An 11,949-nucleotide genomic window follows, 5' to 3' on the forward strand; every position below is an offset into this window, starting at 1 on the left:
AGGTAATTTGAACAAATAACATAACCGTCATATTTGAAGACGGCTGTCACAAGCTATTAAATTTTTTTTATGAAAAAAAGATGGCACGGCTAAATCGCATGATGTCATAAAAGCAATCACCTTGTATATACAACGACATGGTTCTAACGTGCTCGGAGTTTTTAGGGGAGGATCATGTACCGTGTGGGGCTATATTTTCAAACAACTGCTTACCAAATTAAATTGTTTATTTATTTGTTTTGTACAATTTCCACAAACATAACGCAATGTACAATATGTACATCGTAATGGATGATGGTTGAATGGTTTACAAGTCAATCGAGTGTCTGTTTCCGATTTATGAACAAATGTAACTATAATTTAGATTGTTTTTTTTTTTGTAACAAACAAATTGTTAAAGCGATAGAATCAGAGATAATTTAAAAAAGTGACGGGACGAACAAGTCGTGCGCCTGTTGTTAGCTACACGCCTATCCATAACAGTTACAGTGCCACTCAGAGCTTTAATTTGCAAAGATCTGAGGGGCATTGCCACTGCGCCCGTCACCCTGAGACGTATGTTGACAAGTCCCATGTGCCTGTAATTTCACCAAAATACTTACCCTTCAAAACCGGAACACAGTAATGCTTACATTACTACTTGGCGGCAGAAATAGGTAAGGTGGCAGTGCTACCCTGAACGAACTCTTTCACGAGGCTGCTACTAGAAGGCTGCTTCTAAATCAATACTAATAAATCTTTCTTGATAAGCGTTCCATTATCTTTCAGGATATCTGCAAGGGGCTCTTTGGGCACAGACATTGGGGGATAACTTCATGATGGATGTTAAAAGAAGTCATTTTTATCATATCACTGAACAAATCCAGTATTTTAATCAAATACCTGATTCGGGTTTAGTGAAATGGCAAAGCACGGGTGAACTTGATTTCCCGGTAACATAATGTATGCACTTACTTAAGACTCGATTCTACCTCAGCTTGAATTAAAGTTTTTCCCGTACAAACACTGTTCATTTTGCATGGGTCGAGCGTCAGGGACACTGGCTTAATAGATAGATAGATAGATAACACGTTTATTCAGCACAAATACAAACAGAAACAAAACATTTACAATCACTTCACAGAGTATAACATAAAAGCACATAGAACATTCATTATTAATTTTATACACATTTATACAAAACATATATTGCGAGAAAAACAAATACTGTGAGAAAAACAAACAAACACTATAACAACTGATAAAATTTTAATGTACTTATGACTACAGTTTGTGCTGAAATGGCCCTGACTCAGCATAAATACTGTAGACCGAGAGAAGTCAAACATTGCTGGTTTTCTGCCAGTACCATATGGTGAGCGATCGCAGCCCAGTAAGCCATGCCACCAAAGTACATCACACGCAAATATATATACCTAACTCTAAATACTATACTATATATATATTAATTTCAGAATTTATTTTTTTTACAAATGAAGTTAAAGCCAATTAAAAAATGTATATCGTATACTACACGTGTCCTACTTAGTACAGTTGATGTTAAAAAAAATCATTGGTTTAAGTAAAGTACATATTGAATACAGCGTTTTTAAACTTCGAGGCAAGTTTGTGTTTTTTTTATCTTGAAAATTTTCACGAATCGTACTTTCACACTGTATATCCTCAAATTTGACTATATTTTCTTTCCAAGGTGATTGATTCAACACTTTCATTGTTATCCGGAATCAATCACTTACATCGCAATTTAACTGCCTCTGTGGCCGAATGGTTACCATGCCGGACTGCCATGCAGAGGTCCCAGGTTCGGTATGGCCTACATTTATTTCTCTCGTGAGTTAGGGTGTAATTTGTGGTTGTCTACGTGTGTGTCCATGGCACCCGCGACACAGGGTTTCCCTAGTGCGGGGCTATGTTGAGTGTGTACGTGTGTACGTTATTAATCAAAGCCATTTGGGGTAGTATAGACTGTGACGTTCGTAACCAGGATGTGGTAAATAAAATACGATTTAAACAACAAACAAATAAAAAGTTTATTTAAAAATTTATAAACCGTGTTCAAAGGGCCTAAATTTTAGTTTGATTTCACGTACGTAGTTCGGTACTCCCTGGACACGGTGGCGGCTGCGGGGTCTTCCCTATAAGGAAGCGCCGGGGTTCTGGTACGTATCGGGAAACGCCGGGTCAGTGGGTTGTGGTTTCCGTCCAAGCTCTAGGCAAGTAGGAAGGCTGGAGCGGTGCAGTAGGGTCGTAAACGACGACTGTGGCTATTCTAGCCGTGGTATAACACCCTGTGAATAAATGTCCACAGTGAGAATATGTTGGAGAACCTCCGCTGTTTGTGAACCCCTTTTACTATGTGCACCTAATATTATAGGAAGAAATCGAAAGCAATTGGTGTTCACTATCAGAGCGGAGTTACATAGTTGAAACAGAATGACTTACATTTCTTTTTCTTTTATACAGTGAGTTACAATGAAAAATTAGGCAATAAAAGATTGCCGTGAAAAATTGTTAAGGCGCTTATAAATGCACAACCAAGAGGCTGCGGACAAGCACTAACTTAGGACTAAACACTGCCTAACACATATAATATACCTATGTTTGTTCAATACTTACCATATCGGGGTGCGAGATTACACTTTTTAACTGTATTTAAAAGTCTTCCAATTACGTTGGAAGTTGAGAAAAGATTGTACTCAAATAAATTTTATTCTATTCTAACCCGTAATAAGACACGCAACGGAAAATTTGGGTACAACTGATATAGGTCCGCCGCGGACAAGGCGAGATGCAATTATCACCGTCCTTGGTCTGTCGTCTATCACCAACGGTCGTGATGACGATAAAAAACGGGTTCATCGAGAAGCTTTCATATGAAGCGGTCGCTCGTCCAATGAGCGCTCTTAAAAAAATGGAATACAGACGCGAACAAAAATGTTAACTATTACGAGCTATTCCTCGACCAACAATAACAATACGTTACACTGCCGGGTTCGGGTCCTTTCTAACGAGTTGTAATTTCGCAATAAAATGTTAGAGTACAATAAAATGATAACTTATGTACATGCAACATTACAAGACTCTTAAATAATTCTTAAAACTACTAGTGCGGTAATATATGTGGCGCGGTCTTTTGGGGTGAGCGGTCTCCACGACGAGCGCCGAAATAAAATGCAATAAAAAGGCCGATGTAGCCGAGATTCCGTTTGGAACGAAGGCGGTACAGTCGGCAGAAATAGTTTGTTGAATAAGTAATGTGGACGACGCCGCGGCGTCTCGTCAGGACCTACTTTTGTCTATCGTACCGTATCATATCGTATCGTATCGTATTGTTTTTGTCGACTCGCAGGTGAAACAAATGATATCGCATATTACATATATGATTTAATTTTAGAATATGACAGAACAAAAGAAGCTAGAGAGCGATGGTAATTGAAACAAGTAGGTATAAATTCTGCGCCTGCCAGAGTGTACTTTTGCAATAATAATCTCAGTGCAGAGTACCTACTAAAAAAATCCGACGTCATAAGTTCGTGGAACTACATCTATTTGCCAAGTTTTGTTGAAATCGGTTACCGGAAAGTGCCCGCAACCGGATTCATCCCTTAATTTGCCTCCCTTAGAGGTGGAATATCGAAGAAAATATTCCACTCTAAGGGATTTAAATGGGCCCACTTCTGAGGTACCCTCTTCCCATTAAAAAATAAACAATAAAATCGGTTCACAAATGACGGAGTTATAGCGTAACACACATACAAAAAAAGTCGAAATGAGAACCTCCTCCTTTTTAGTCGGTTAAAAAAAATTGTCAATAGAAACTTCTTCAGATGTAGAAGCAAGTGTCAAAGATTGCAGTACTGCTTTTAGATTTGTCCAACGAGAGTTTGTTAGTTATCTACGCGTCAAGACTATTCTACGTAGCATTGCATAACTCGTCTCCTGAAAGTAACACACAATTATGATAGAAAATATTTTTTTACTGAACATTTTATATTATATGTATGTTGCGGTGTATATACTTACACATTCACGCCTTTGGATTACTATCGGGGAAGAAACTGTTGATCTACACTTTAAACGATCTTGGCAAACCTCTTTTGCTTCACTTGCATTCATAAATTTTCACATAAGCCTCTTATGCTTTTCACTACGCTCTCCAGCTTTTTTAAGAACATTCTCAATTTCTTCTGAATGTTTTTAAAGATCGTCTTTTTACAATGCTTTCCATGTTAGCTCTATATATCTTTTTCCCTATTCTATTTGCATTTATTCCATCAAGCATTACGATAGCAACAACAATTTTAAGAAATAAATTTATTCATGTTGCAATTTGTTTAATCAAGTTCATCCTTTTCTTTTACCGACTTAAAAAAAGGAGGAGGTTCTCAATCCGACTGCATGTATTTTTTGTATCTAGGTTACGTGATCGTGATTTGTGAACCGATTTTGATGATTCTTTTTTTATTCAAAAGAGGGTACCCGAGAAGAAGAAGTTTTTGAGGTCGGTTTTTTTAAAGCCTATAATGCTGTGCAAAGGTCTCCCTCTGCTGTTTTGTGTCACCGAGGTCCAATCTTTTAGGTGTGCGTTTAGCTTGTCTCTCTATCCACGCTTTGGCCTGCCTCATGGTCGTTTTCTACCTTTGGGGATCCATTCTTTGGCCTTTACCCACAACTCGTCTGACATGCGGCAGATGTAACTCGCCCAGTCCCATTTTAGTTTACCCGTTTGTTGGCGCACATCTACTTCGGTCGGACAATTTGACTCCCAGGATGCTGCGTTCCATAGGTCGTAGACAAACCTCTAGTTTGGACTTTTGCCGAGCTGTCAGCGACCAGGTGTGTGCGCCTTACAAATTCTACCCTTGCTATAGTAAAAAAATATGTCAAAATCGCTTTTATGACATGAAAATCATAAAAGTAATAGGAACTAAGTATTCGATATAATAGGAACTATTTGAAACAATTTATGTATGAGTGATTTTTCCCAACTTTCCAATTTAAGCATAAAAAGTTATTAACTAATTTCTTTTGTAGTCTTTAAATGTGTCTTTTGAAAAGTTTTAATTTTGCAAATTGATTCCATGAATAAATACATAAGTAAATAAATGACACACTCCTAACCCCAATTACAGAAACCATGTGTCGCACTCATAGACAACCACAAATTACACCCAAGCTCACGAGAGAAATAAATACAAATATTATATTAAACCAGGGCCCTCTGCGTCGCAGATCAGCATGGTAACTGATCTGCCATAAAGACAGTTAGTTACAATGAGCATAGAGCTCTACTTGGAAAAATTACAGGCGCATGGGATTTTTCAAATAGGCGCAGTGGCAGCGCTCTTCAGATCTTTGCGATTCAAAGCTCTGAGTGGCACTGCAACTGTCATGGACAGGCGTGTCGCTTACCACCAGGCGCACGACTTGGTCGTCCCATCACTTAAATCCTACAAAAAAAAATAAATTTCAGTGTAGATGTCCGTGAAATTTTGTTTGACGTTATTTGATATTAACTACACAGGTAGTTCAAAATGTAATAATTCAAGTAGGTACTATGATAATTCAGACGTGATATTTCGTACTAAGATGTAAGTGTCCAACTGTACGTCGGCGTCACGCTGTCGCGTGTCTATCGAGCGACCTCCCCGCGGAATATCTGCCAAACTCCCCGAATTATTGAGAACACTACACACACACTATATGATTGTATAGAATACATTCACAACACGCTACTTGAAACAATTTTGTTCGAAAATGTTCAACGTAGTTTGTTCGTGGTTTGCTATGAACATTTAAAAGGAAACTGTCGTCATCGGCAGCCCATTACACGTCCCACTTCTGGGCGCGGGTCTCCGCTATGAAGAGGGCTTAGATCTGCCATGCGAACTTCACAAGTATTCCAAGTATTTCTTTACTGTTAGCGAGAGGTATTTGTTTCTACTAAACATTAGTAAATGTAAATGTAATTAGTTAATCAATTGAATAGGAACATCCACTAACAAGAACAATGTGGAAGCTATAATGATATACGTGTATGGTTATTGAATTTTAATATATATGTATTTAATAATATGAAGTGACGGGGCGAACAAGTCGTGCGCCTGGTGGTAGGCAACACGTCTGTCCATAACAGTTGCAGTGCCACTCACGAGTTTTAAACCGCAAAGATCTGAGACACTGAGGTCATCCTGAGACATAAGTTGACAAGTCCCATGTGCCTGTAATTTCACCAGCACTTTACCCTTCAAAACCGGAACACAGTAATGCTAACATTACTGCTTGGTGGCAGAAATAGGTAAGGTGGCCGTACCCTGGACGAACTCTTTTCGATTTCACCCACTTTCCGTTAACCGATTTCAATAAAACTTGGTATATAAATGTAATTCCACAAACTTTTGAGGTCCGTATGTTTTTAATAAAAACAGTTATAATTATTTGTGAAAACGCTCCAAGACTTTGCTATTATAATTCATAAAAAGATCTAAAAAACACCATGAACAATTCCTTCGATTAATAGAAGCCACGTTGAGGCGACAGACGCTGGTTCGCGTCCTTTCGGATCGAAGGAAATTTTCTTGATGTTTGTTCGACCTTTTTGTCAATAATACTAACGATAGTGTATTGTTTTTGTGTAGTGTAGTGTTTTTTTTTCTCGAATTTTGTCTTTTGATTCTTTATTGTTTTTCGGGGAGCATAACATTAGCAAATAAACAGGGCTGTTTATATTAAAAACAGACAATGACCAAAAATTAAGATGGCGTAGCGTTCATTGGAGTATCGAAAAGAGCTTTTACCACACGAAAGAAGTAAAACTACGAGTAATACGAATTATATGAAACAAATGAAATTGTGTAACTCTCCTATTAAAGCATTAAAAAAGAATATTTAAACTTCTTCCTTTTCAAAAGCTGCCATTAGAACATGTGGTCTCACATTCAGTCTCTATTCCTCACGCTACGCATTGACGTATACGTAGACGTTGTCCACCATTTTCAACACAAAAAAATTTCACACACTTTGTATAATTAAATCTAATGTATTTATTAAAAAACCCCAACGATAGATTTTTTCTATAATAGGAAGTGACGGCATGAACAAGTCGTGGTAACACGCTTGAAATCGTGAAGATCTGAATGTCTGAAGATCTGAATCGTGTGGCACTGCTACTGCGCCCGTCCCCTGAGACATAAGTTGACAAGTCCCATGTGCCTGTAATTTCACTAACACTCTTACCCTTTAAAACCGGAACGCAGTAATGCTTACATTACTGCTTGGCGGCAGAAATAGGTAAGGTGGCAGTACGTCACCTGGACGAACTCTTTCACAAGGACCTGTATAATAATAAGAAAGCCTCATTCTTCTTCTTAGCGTGTCGACTCTGACGTTTATATTTGTGAGTACTCAGCGACTGACACAGCATTAGCAGTGGCGTTGTACAGATCCTCGCCTGTGCAGGTGTAGCGGAACGCAGGACAAGACAAAAGATGTGTGCATAGTCTAAGCCTCATTTATTCCCTTAATACATAGATTCATATTATTCATAAATTCGGTAATTGAATATTAGAAAGGCCTCCTGCATTTCACTCCACAGTTTTCGGTCTTTCGCCTTGCTAATTTTTGTCAGTTGCCTTGTTTATTTCATCTGTTCGTCTCTCTGTTGGTTTACCTTTGGTCCTCTTATTTTGTGATCCTGTTCACGTGGATTTTTTTTGCCCATTTCTCATTTTCCATGCGGGCGATGTGGCCGGCGCATTTCCATTTTAATTTTTTGCAATGTTTCAGAGCATCGATGACATTTGTAGTTTCTCTTATCTACATTTCTTATTCTATCTGTTCTTTTTATATTCAGAAAAAAGAGCAATGGAGAGGAGCACATCCTCTCCATTGCTCTTTGACACACTCGTATTTTAATTTTACACGTATTTTACTCGTATTTAATTTTAAATTCTGTGCATTTATTACACCAAGTTTGACAACCATATGACAGGCAATGTAGTATGCATGAGTCATCGAATATATGAGTCTAACACTTACTGGAATTCTTTTGACACTACAAAATTTATTTCACGACAGTGTTATACGTCTATCGATTTCGCCAATGTTCCGGGGTTTTATGAACGAAATTTGTTTACCCAAATAAGTACATTCTTGTACATATTCAGTGCAATGTTTACTTGAAGGGTATGTTAATGCCATTTGTCATGATCTTTGTTTTTGTAGAGTTCAGTTCCAGGCCAATTTTTCGGCTTACTATGTCTAGTTCATTGATAATTTTTTCGAGCTGTGTTGGTGTTTCTGAAAAAAGTTCTATGACAACAATACAAGGAGCTTAAAATGGGTACTACCACTAATATTAATTGGAGGATGTGTTAAGTAGTGTAGTATCTATTCGAAACAGAGTATTGTGGCCGTTTTTGACGGCCGTGACTACCGGAATGTGAGTTTGAGTTCTTTTATTTTACCTGAATATGATTTCATGGAGCCTGGCGATCTCAAAGTTATTTATTTTAAATGTTTGTAGGTACCACCGATATCCTACAGTTGTGGTTGTTTATTAGTTCGAAATTGAGGGTTTTAAAACTAACATTTCTGAGATTTTAGAGATTTTGTCACACTTTGTAAAATAGATTATTTTTTAGACAGAAACAATACTCTATTAAATTGTGAAAAGCAATTTAAACCTTTAATTCCAGTGTTGTGTTATCATTATTCGGTATAGGTAGGACTGTCAATAAGTTTTATTTTTGCACGAAAAGTAAAATTTAAAACCACGTAAAGTATTTTTGATTTATATAGAAGTAAATTAAAAGTTAAATGGTGCAAAATAGCTGTCCTTGTGTTGAGTGTTTATTCATGCAGTTACTTTTCCATATTTTTTTTTGGGGTCGCGCAATAGCAAATTAATTTACTTACTTCCATTTTTTATTTATCATATCACATAATTCATGATCTTTTTTTATTGTTTATTCATACGTAAAACAGTTTACAAAAAAAAAACGCAAACAATTTTAATATTAAACTTAAATTTCACAATTTGACAAATGCAGGATTAGGATTGTTTTACATTTATCTGGTTTACGTAGAAGTTTATCAAGAACATCGCTTTGCAATTTATTAAGCAGAAATGGTAACATGTATCTCCAAGAACGTCTTCTACTACCGTTATTGTATGGAGGAAGAACATACTTTGGTAGGTAATTTAGATTAGGCAGTACACCAATTCTTGCAGTTTGTTTTACAATGTGGTAAATGGAGTATTAGGCGCTGTGCTCGACAGTGTACTGTTATCTTTTGTTACCTAGTGTACTGTACAAATTTTCGTAGTTTTATTGGTTCTCCGTACAAAATTTCATCCCCTATTTCATCCCGCTTAAGTTTTTTTTGTAACAAAAAGTATTTTATGTCTTTTTCCTAGGTCTTGTCTATCTTTATATCTATATAAAATTCATCAAAATTGGTTCAGCGGTTCAGGCGTGAAAACCTAACAGACAGACAGAGTTAGTACTTTCGCTGATATTAACTTTGGATTACAGATTACGTCTTAATGTTAATTCATATGCTAATATCTTACCCTGTCGAATCTATTTCAGGCATTAGGTGCTTAGAACAAGATTATGTTGTCTAATCTGTTTTGAACTATCATCAAAGCTGTTAAAATACTTACTTGGTAAACAACTCACTTTGTAGTTAGCGTTTTGTATATGGATTTCTCAAATTCGGCAACCAAGCATTACAAACCTTAGCAAGCAAGTACCTGTTAGTAGCAGTCGAGTTCTTAGTGAAACTCTTCGTCCAGGGAAGTACTGCCACCTGACCTATTTCTACCGCCAAGCAGTTAATGGTAACATTGCTGCGTTCCGATTTTGAAGGGTAAGGGTGCTGGTGAAATTACAGGCACATGGGACTTGTCAACTTATGTCTCAGGGTGACGGGCACAGCAGCAGTGCACCTTAGATCTTTGCGATTTGAAGCTTCGAGTGGCTCTGCAACTGCTATAGACAGGCACACGCCTGTCTACTGCCGCTTACCACCAGGCGCACGACTTGTTCGTCCTGTCATTTTGTATCATAAAAAAGTAACATTCTCGTTCAAAAACCTTATTCATCGGTACTACGGTAGCGAGTCTACACTCGATGACCCGGCAGTTTGCACTGTATTGGCACTTGACTAGGAGGTCCCGGGTTTGATTCGACTAATTTGGGAAACGAACATTTCTGATTTGGTACGGGTCTGAGCTTTCCGGGTAGTGCCTTGGAGTGAATTTCGTTGCTCTTTACTAATATTTATGTGGTCTGTGGTTGCTTTGGTACTCAAAGCAAAGGGAAGACCCTCGTTTGAGACCAGGTAATTGGTGAGGTTGTCTGGTACAGTAATATTATTATTATTATTATTAAACCCCCAATTAGTAGGCAGCGAATACAAATAATATAAAAATAATTTATTTTCAGACAACACACTCCGTACAAGTTAGTAATTTAGTAACATAGTAACACATGACTATGTTAGTATTAGGATTACTACGGTACAGTCACTCTACAGGCTGACAAATTACATATTATAATAAGTATATCAAACAGGATAAATCCAGCTCACTGTTTCACACGTAAAACATGTACCTAACTCAGTGAACCTCCGGAACAGTGCTGCATCCATCCTGTCCGCTATCATCTTCAGGATCTCAAATGCTGCTACCCCTCACTCTTCGCATTATTGATGTGGACATTTTACGCATGATGGCATAGAAATCGTCCACAGCAGCATCTGCGAACATTCCAGATGCACTGCAGAAACGGGGGAGCCTCAACAAGACCCTGAAGGTGTTATTATATTGGGATAACTAGGTACTGTACGATCCCAGGGTTAAGTTGGACTATGGATCTTCACTCGTATCAATCTTTTCTTATACGACTCTTGATTTTTTAAAGGTTATTTTCAATCTGGTTTATATATGAAGGTTAAGGTCGACCTTTCCCGTGTATCCCTCCACAGTTGTTCTATAAAATCAGTATAGCAGTAGAAATTCTTGTGAAAGAGTTTGTCCAGGGAAGTACTGTTACCACATCTATTTCTGCCGCGAAGCAGTAATGTAAACATTACTACGTTTCGGTTTTGGGTAAGGCTGCTGGTGAAATTACACGCACGTGGGACTTCTCAATTTAAGTCTCAGGATGATGGGTGCAGTGGCAGTGTCCATCTGATCTTTGTGATTTAAAACTCTGCGTCCTGTTACCAGAAAACATTTAAAACAAACTGTATTATTTTAACAACCAAAACCTTTGTTAGTCAAGTCAAAGTCAAATAAGATAGTCTAATATAATCTCAGTACAGAGTACTAAAAAAACCGACATCAAAAGTACGTGGAATTACGTCTATTTGCTAAGTTTTATTGAAATATCCCCCCTAGTTCGCCACTATACAGGACTTGACGCTGGAGATAATAAAAAGTTCTCACTACGACACTACTCAAAGTATATCGAGAGAAAAACGCCTTGAATTGGAGAAATAGCAAAATCAACCATTAAAGTAATTGCTCCTAAATTAAAGTTAGGCGCTATTTAGAAAAATTAATCTTCATGCGTGAACAGCCACCTTTCGAGGTGGATGATTTTCTTCAAAACGAAAAGCCACCCTTAGAGGTGGATGATTTCCTTCAAAATGAAATGGGACCACTACGGAAGTACCCCCTTTCCAAAAAAAAAAAGAATCATGAAAATCTGTTCACAAATACCGGAGTTATCGCGTAACATACATACAAAAAAAAAAACAAAAAAAAAGAACATACAGTCGAATTGAGAACCTCCTCCTTTTTTGAAGTCGGTTAAAAATAAGTTTATTTTTATTCCTCGTATTAATGTTATGTCTGTCACTATTTCTTATAAAAAAATGTATTTAATATTTTTCTTAACATGAATAACATTTTCATAAATGTACTTTGACGTTAGTGTA

This window comes from Hyposmocoma kahamanoa, unplaced genomic scaffold (genome assembly GCF_003589595.1).
Source record: "Hyposmocoma kahamanoa isolate Upper Pololo Valley unplaced genomic scaffold, ASM358959v1 204, whole genome shotgun sequence".
Taxonomy (NCBI): domain Eukaryota; kingdom Metazoa; phylum Arthropoda; class Insecta; order Lepidoptera; family Cosmopterigidae; genus Hyposmocoma; species Hyposmocoma kahamanoa.